At 43.3% G+C, this 8,295-nt stretch overlaps 1 protein-coding gene across 1 annotated transcript in view; it reads left to right on the top strand.

Annotated features, from left to right (window-relative positions):
* Nucleotides 1-8,295, top strand: part of capza1b (capping actin protein of muscle Z-line subunit alpha 1b) — a 60,097-nt gene continuing 51,802 nt past the window's right edge. Inside the window, exon 1 of the mRNA XM_059653323.1 lies at nt 1-92. The gene's annotated coding sequence lies outside the window, so the exon portion shown is untranslated. The remainder of the gene's footprint in view (nt 93-8,295) is intronic.

Raw genomic sequence — 8,295 nt, 5'->3', positions numbered from 1 at the left:
ACTTCCCAGTGGCAGGAATATGGCTTCCATATCTGAGGAAAGATACACTGACATTGGAGGCAGTCCAGAGAAATTCACTTGGCTGATACCAGGTATGGAAAGACTGTCTTTTGAGGAGAGGTTGAGTCCATTGGGTTGTACTCATTCAAGTTTAGAAGAATGAGATAAAACTTTTTTGAAACATAAAAGATTTTTAGGAGACTTGACAGAATCGATGTGGAGAGGTTCCCTTTGTGGGAAAGTCTAGGACCAAAGGAAATTATCAGAGCCTTCAATCTCCGAGTAATGGATCACCTATTTAAGAACCAATGAGGAGGAATTTCATCTCTTAGAGGTTAGTGGAATTCCTAAGCACAGAGGACTTTAATAATGGGCCATTAAGTATATTCAAGGCTGAAATAGATAAAGTTTGAATCAGAGACAGCAGGAACTGCAGATGCTGGTGTCAGAGTTAACATAGTGTGGAGCTGAAGGAACACAGCAGGTCAGGCAGCATCAGAGGGGCAGGAAAGTCGATGTTGCGGGTCGGGACCCTTTATCAGAACTGATTTTTAATCAGTGAGGGAATTGAGGATTATGAGAAAAAGTCAGGAAAACGGCATTGAGGATTATCAGATCAGCCATGATCTCATTGAATGATGGAGCAGATGCAATTGGCCAAATGGCCTAAGTCTGCTCCAAATTCTTTTGGTCTTTCTAAATAAGTGTATATTGTTATCATGTTCCTGTGGGGATAAAATAGCATTTTTTTTCCCTGGGGAGTAGATCTGCTGCTGAAAATCTTTCGATTGAGATCTGGAGAATACATTCCACGGTCATGATGCATAGCCATAAATATTGCTTTAGATGACTGTTTGTTACAAATATTCCAGTGCCTGATTATGCTTTAAAGTTTCAGGCTTAATGACAACCAATGTATCTTCTGTTACAGTGTGTTGGACAGATAATAACGGTCATGGAGTCAGAGTGACTTTTTTCTGCAATGTGACCTTGTATTTAAATCTTCTGTTTGAGAGATTGGCCTCAGTGATAACATGTAGTTTCAAAAGCAAATCCGTTCAATAGGGGAACTGATTAGAGAAACTCTGACTCACCTCTCTGGAAAGAAATCACTTCTGTTAATATATAATGAATGAATCATTTGAACACTGGCATGTATTTGCATCTAACAAATGATGAGATTCCACCTTTCACTCCCTGTCTGAGATCTTTGAATGCAAACAGAACCCCTGGTTTCTCTAGTCCACTACCAAGCATCATCTTAATCCCCCTCCTCCTGGTCATAAATACCCTCCTCTTTCCAAGTCAATATGAGAAGCTTCTTTACTATTTCATCAAATAGATTGACACCATCCAGTTGCATCTGCTGCTTCCCTTCTGCCTTTTAGGCCATGCACCAACATGCATCTTTCCTAACCTCACCCTCGTCCTGAACTGGCATGTTTCTCTCCAATCACATTTCAACTTACTTGTGCAATCTGGTTCCTGCTCTCTACCTCACTCCCTGCAAACTGCTAATCACCCAGTTGCTCTTCCTCACCCCACGCTAATTTGTACTTTCTGTTCAGCTTTCTATCTATGTTGGTCATGCTAGCCTAAAATGGGCCACAATTTCCATCAGTTAACCTTTGATACCACTTTCAGTCTCTGTTACAAACTCTTTGTCTATCCTGCCAATTCCAATGCCCTCTTTGGCCACTGCCTCTAACTGAGTGGGCAGTTTGCAACACTGGCCCTCTCACTGATACTGAGAAAATCCAGCACAAAGACTGACCACTTCCATCTCTGTAACGATACCCACCTCTTCATCCCTTATCCCAGTTTATCCGTTGCCAATGCCACGAGCAGTGCTTTGTCGGCCTCTTCAATGCATACAAAGGTCTGTTTCTGTGCTATATGACTGTCTACTCCTAAATTCATTCATTTCTCCAGCTCTGTCTGTCTTCCCTTATGATACTCATGAGAACCCACCTCCTCGTCCAAGCGTTTTACCACTACTCCCAGCGTCTCCTTTGAAATCAGTTTTCACTTATAACTGTTTTTAAGAAAAACTCTGCATTGCTGATTTTCCTACCAAATTGGATAATGCGTACTTTTCTGCTTCTATTTCCTCTGCCATGTTTTTACCCACTCAATATCCTCTTTCTTTCCACATCCTCTTCACAACAAACTTTCCACCTAGCTTTATCATCCACAAATTTTAAAATATGCCATTCCACCCCGATTGTAAAAGGCTAAGACCCAAATATTGATCCTTGCTATACCCCACTTGTCACAACCTGCCAATCTGCAAGTAATGCATTCATATCACCCCCTCAAGCTATGCCCATATATTGCGCCTCCCTGTTCTCTGTGGTCTAAATTTGCTTCCAAACCTGCTGAGACCTGATTGAAAACCTTCTGAAAATCCAAGTGTGCCATGTCCACTGGTTCCCATAACCTAATTGGCTAGTTAAGTCCTCAAACTCGTTAACAGGTTTTTCAAACATAATTTCGCATCCATTTTGATTTTGCCCAATTTGACTGTTCTGTTGTGATAATGGAATCTGACCTAGTCCCATTTACCAGTATTTGGCCCATTTCCCTCTGAACCCTTCCTCATCATATACTCATCCAGACACCTTTTAAATGTTAGGGAGAAAATTTGAGATTTCATTCTAATGTTTCCCCTCCCCATCCGGTCTCAGATTCAATTCTTAGTCTTTTCCCAATTCTGTCATCTTGTATGTTTGCGATTTTATTTTTTCTTTCATTGACAGCAGCCCTTTCGGACACAATGGTGTTCTGCTGAGGTGTAGCCATTGTAGTGATATAGGATTTGCAGCAAGCCTCTAAAAACAGCAACATGACAATGACAATGACTTTAAAATGTGAGGCTGGATGAACACAGCAGGCCAAGCAGCATCTCAGGAGCACAAAAGCTGACGTTTCAGGCCTAGACCCTTCATCAGAGTCTGATGAAGGGTCTAGGCCCGAAACGTCAGCTTTTGTGCTCCTGAGATGCTGCTTGGCCTGCTGTGTTCATCCAGCCTCACATTTTATTATCTTGGAATCTCCAGCATCTGCAGTTCCCATTATCTCTAATGACAATGACTTGCTGACTTGTTTGTTTTTGGACAGTGCTGCGTGAGGGATAAATGTCAGCCCAGGACACCAGAAATAACTTCACTGCTCTTCTTCAAAAATACACCACGTGGTTTCTTTTATGTTCACCTGAAGAAGTAGAGAGAAACTGCCCCATCTAAAATATAGCACCTTGAACAATGCAGCACTCTCACTCTATTATTCTGTGCTCGAGTCTCTGGTGTTGAATTTGAACTTACAGTCATAACAAACACCTAAAAATAAATTTACTTTGGGAATTGAGTGAACATAAGCATTAAGTAAGAAAGCTTTGTTTCTTTTTATTTAAACCTCCCACGCATTACCTCATTTGCTGTTTGGAAACAGCATTTTCCTGAGTCATGCTTGAACAAACCGAGGAATCTTGATCTATTTGTTATTTGGGCCTCACCCTTTACTCAGTCTCACAAAATAAAACACTTATTGTGCACTGTATTTTTAAAATTGTCCCAACGGTACACTGATGTGATGTTGTAATATGTTTCAAAACACCATTCTGGAAATTGTTTGTTTATTTCATCAGTTTGTCATTAGCTATCCAGCTTTCCCAAACCTGGCTTTAGTGTAAAAGACCATTCACAGCCTGTGTAGGATCATAAGATGTGGGAGCAGAAGTAGGCTATTCAGCCCATGAAGTCGACTTTTCCATTTAAGTAGATTGTAACGAATCTGATAACCCTTAACTCAATTTTCCTGCCTTTTCTCCAGACTCCTTGATTCCCTTGCAAATTAAAAATCTGTGCGTCTCAGCCTTGAATACAGATTAGATTAGATTAGATTCCCTACAGGCCCAACAAGTCCACACCGCCCCTTGAAGTATCCCACCCAGACCCATCCCCCTATAACACACACACCCCTGAGCACTACGGGCAATTTAGTATGGCCAATCCACCTAGCCTGCACATCTTTGGACTGTGGGAGGAAACCAGAGCACCCGGAGGAAACCCACACAGACACGGGGAGAATGTGCAAACTCCACACAGCCAGTCGCCTGAGGCTGGAATTGAACCTGGGTCCCTGGCACTGTGAGATTGCAGTGCTAACCACTGAGCCACCGTGCCGCCCCTTAACAACAAAGCCCCCACAGTCCTCAGCTGTAAAGAATTCCAGAGACACACTGCGGTTTGAAAGAAAAAGAAAAATTCCTTCTCATTTCAACCTAAACTGGGATCTTGAGATGATGCTTTCTGATCCAAGTCTATCAATAAGGAGAAAAAACTTCTCATCAAGCACAAATGGAAAACATTACTTAAGTGGATGAAGTCTCCTTTATCTGAGTGTTGTTTCTTTTTCTCCCTTACAGACAGGCTTTGGTAATAGGAAATGCTTTAACTTCTGCATATTTAGTAAGGCTGAATAACACTGAAACTTCACAGAAAGAGGCTGTTTGGCCCATCTTTCCCAAGATTGCTGTCTGTAAGGGTCATTGTCCATACCCTGCCTTTTCTCCTCACCCTGCGAAGGGTCACTTTTCAGCGTATGGCCAATTAAGTTTTGGGAGTTGTTTCCATTACCAGACCAGGCTGTACATGAAATCAACAACTTACTGCATAAAATAAAAACTGCCTTGGATTCTTTTGCCAGTAACTTTTTCAAACTACTGACATGACTGAGAATGCGTGAACTGACTGCTTCGTAGAAACTTGCTTTGTTTCTGTCCACTGTCTTCCCTCTGCCTGAGGGGCTCCTGAGACACCAAGAGGGCTGCAAAAAAAAACCCAGACAACAACGTCGCAAAAAGGAGCAGGAGTACACCATTCAGTTCCTCGAGCCTGCTTCGCCACTTAGTAAAATCATGGCTGCTCTGATTGGAACCACAAATTCCATTTCAACACTGACCCTTCATGAAGGCCAACAACCTTTCACCCCTGCTCCCACTTTACAAGAATCTAGCTACCACTACCTTAAAAATGAGGAGAAAATGGCTTTGATTGGTTGTGGGCACAGGGAGCACTAACATGATAGATCTGTTTAGAAACTGATGGCAACAATGCCAGCTGGTGGTGAAGGTAATTCAGGTCAGGATACCATGTGATGAAATAGCCAACCAAAGTTGGTAACTCCAGAGTGGAAAGAGGTGTTACGTGGGAGAATAGTAAAACTCTACATGTCAAATCTGCCTACTGTGCATCCGGAGAACTGCAGAATAATGTAAAGAAATCTTCATTTCGCCTCTTCCATGCGAATGAATGTGTTATTTTCTCATTTCCTGCCTCCGTTCACCGGAGCATAACTTAAGAGCATGAGCCTTTCCTTGAATGAATACTCATCATTGATTATCAGTGCTTTGTCAATGTCAGTAGAATATTCAACAGGACCAATGCAGTACCATTGACATAGCAAATGGACTGAAGAGATGGGCACAGCAAATGACTCTGAGAAAAGTAGCAGAAGAACTGGACAGTCAAAGAAAATTAAAGCTTTCTTTCTATAGCATTTTGAGGCATTCTGAAATGCTTCACACTCATCTAAGAATTTGAACTGTGGCTGCTGCTGTGCGGGAAACACAGCAATCAAATTACACACGTTAAGCTCCTTCAAAACAGCAATTGTTGAAAAAGGACATCCATCTTTGTGGCATTGAATGAGGGATAAATATTGGGCTGAGGCATCAGAGGATAGTTCCCCTTTCCTTCAAAATAGTGTGGTGGGATACCTAAGAAAGCAGAACGAACATCTATTTGTTGTCTTGCCCTCTGTACCTCCAGCAGTACGTCATTCCCTCAGTAATGCATTCAAATGTCAGCCTTCCTGTTTGTGCTCAAATCCCAAGAGTATAATTTTAACTCTCAGTTTTCTCATTCAAAGGTTAGAGATCAAACAGTCAAGCACATCATAGAGTCATACGGCGTTGAAACAGACCTCGTGTCTCAAGGTGTGTGAGTACAAGAAGATCAGGAGGATTTTCAGACTTGGTTATGGATCAGGAGTTCAGGAAGTGAGTTCATCTGTGGGTCAGCACAGTGGCTCAGTGGTTAGCATTGCTGCCTCACAGTGTCCAGGACCAGGGTTTGATTCCACCCTCAAGCGACTGTGTGGAGTTGGCACAGTCTCCCAGTGTCTGCGTGGATTTCCTCTGGGTGCTCCTGTTTCCACCCACAGTCCAAAGGTGTGCAGGTTAGGTGAATTGGCCATGCTAAATTGCCCATTGAGCCCAGAGATGTGTATGTTAGGTGGGTCATAGGGGGATGGGTCTGGGTGGGATACTCTAAGGGTCGTTGTGGACTTGTTGGGCATAAGGGCCTGTTTCCGCACTATAGGGATTCTATGATCTATGATCTACTAATGGAGCAGCCGAGTCAAGAGCGTGAGCTGGATTGCAGACCTGGAGGAGATTAGTGAAGGCTGCACATGGAGACACTTTGGATGGATTTATCAAGGAGGATGAATGCTTTGAATCCTGTGTGGTGAAGGCATTAATGATGTTTTGATAATAGGTGGGTGAGTCTTAGGGCTAATTTTAACTCTGCCTGAGTGAGCGGGTGGGTTCTGTTTAGGCCAAATGGATGGTGCAACAGAAGGATTTGGGGTTGAGGATGAGATTTGTTGTATTCGTTAAACACAGACACATTCATTCAAACACATACACTCCTACAACTCCAAAAGTACTTAACTGACCGGTGAGGTGAGAGTGACAGCCCTTGATATCAAGGCTCCATTTGACCACTGTGGCATCAAGAATTGCCAGCAAAACCAGAATCAATGGGTATTGGTGGAAACTCTCCATTGGTTGGAGTTGTACTGGTACATAGGAAGATGGTTGCAGTTGTAGGCCAGTCGTCTCAGCTCCAGGACATCTCTGCAGGAATTCCTCAGAATTGCAGCCTCGGTGCAACCATCTTCAAAGGCTTCATCAATGGCCTTCCCTCTATCATAAGGTCAGAAGTGAGGATGTTCACACAACGTTAACCATCATTTGCAACTCCTCAGATACCAAAGCAGCCCATGTGCAATTGGAACAAGACCTGGACAATATCCAGGCTTGGGCTGAAAAAGGGCAAGTAACATTTGGCTGTGACCATCATGAATACGAGACAATCTAACCACTGCCCCTTGACGTTCAATGGTGTTACCATCACTGATTTCCCCCAGTTGGGGTTACCATTGACTAGAAACTCAACTGAACTTGCCACATCAACACAGTGGCTATAAAAGCAGGCCAGAAGCTAGGAATACTGTGATGACTGACTCACCTGCTGACACCCCAAAGCCTGTCCAACATCAACAAGGCTCAAGTCAAGAATGTGATGGAATATTCCCTATTTGCCTGGATAGGTGCAGCTCCAATGTCATGGCTTGATACCATCCAGGACAAAGCAGTCTGCTTGATTGGCACTACACCCACAAACATCCACTCCCTCCATCACTGACACTCAGTAGCAGCAGTGCGCTCTGTCTACAAGATGCATTGCAAAAATTCACCAAAGATCCTCAGACAGCACTTTCCAAACCCATGAACCACTTCCATCTCAAAGGCCAAGGGCAGCAGGTACATGAGAACACCACCACCTTCAAGTCCCACTCCAAGCCACTCGCCATCCTGACTTGGAAATATATTACTATCCCTTCACTGTCACTGGATCAAGATCTGGAATTCTCTCCCTAATAGCATTGTGGGTCAACCCATGGCAGGTGGACTGCAGCAGTTCAAGAAGGCAGCTCGCCATGACTTTCTCAAGGGACACTAGGGATGGGCAATAAACGTTGGCCCAGCCAGCAATGCCCACATCCCACAAATGCATTTAAAAAAAGACCTTGAAATGGTTGGTGATAAAAACAGCAATATAAATGCAAGACATTATTTCTTCAAATCATTCGCAGCAACCCTCAGAATTGAGCTGGCTAACTTTTGGAAACTACCCTGTGTCTGAGATCCTAACTGTGGTGTGAGTTAGGGGCTAGGTTAGTTCCTGGAATGGCAGTCTCAAGGCTGGACCTCTTCGTATTGACTGAGCTATGTGGTTTGAGTGACTGAAATGTTGGATTGTGAGGATTCTTGTGCTAGGAGACAAGGTTTCAAGGCTTACTTGCCTCAGAAGTGTATCATATTATCTCTGAACACTCTATAATCTGATTAGACATATCTGTGTTGGAACTTGTGGTATGCCTCCAGGCTGAACGAGGGTTGGGCTCTTATGGTTTGTTTCACAGACATGAAGGCAATAATTCAGT

Source organism: Stegostoma tigrinum, chromosome 21, assembly GCF_030684315.1.
Source record: "Stegostoma tigrinum isolate sSteTig4 chromosome 21, sSteTig4.hap1, whole genome shotgun sequence".
Taxonomy (NCBI): Eukaryota; Metazoa; Chordata; class Chondrichthyes; order Orectolobiformes; family Stegostomatidae; genus Stegostoma; species Stegostoma tigrinum.
Note: the sequence above shows the minus strand (reverse complement) of the source record. Positions and strands in the feature narration are given on the sequence as shown.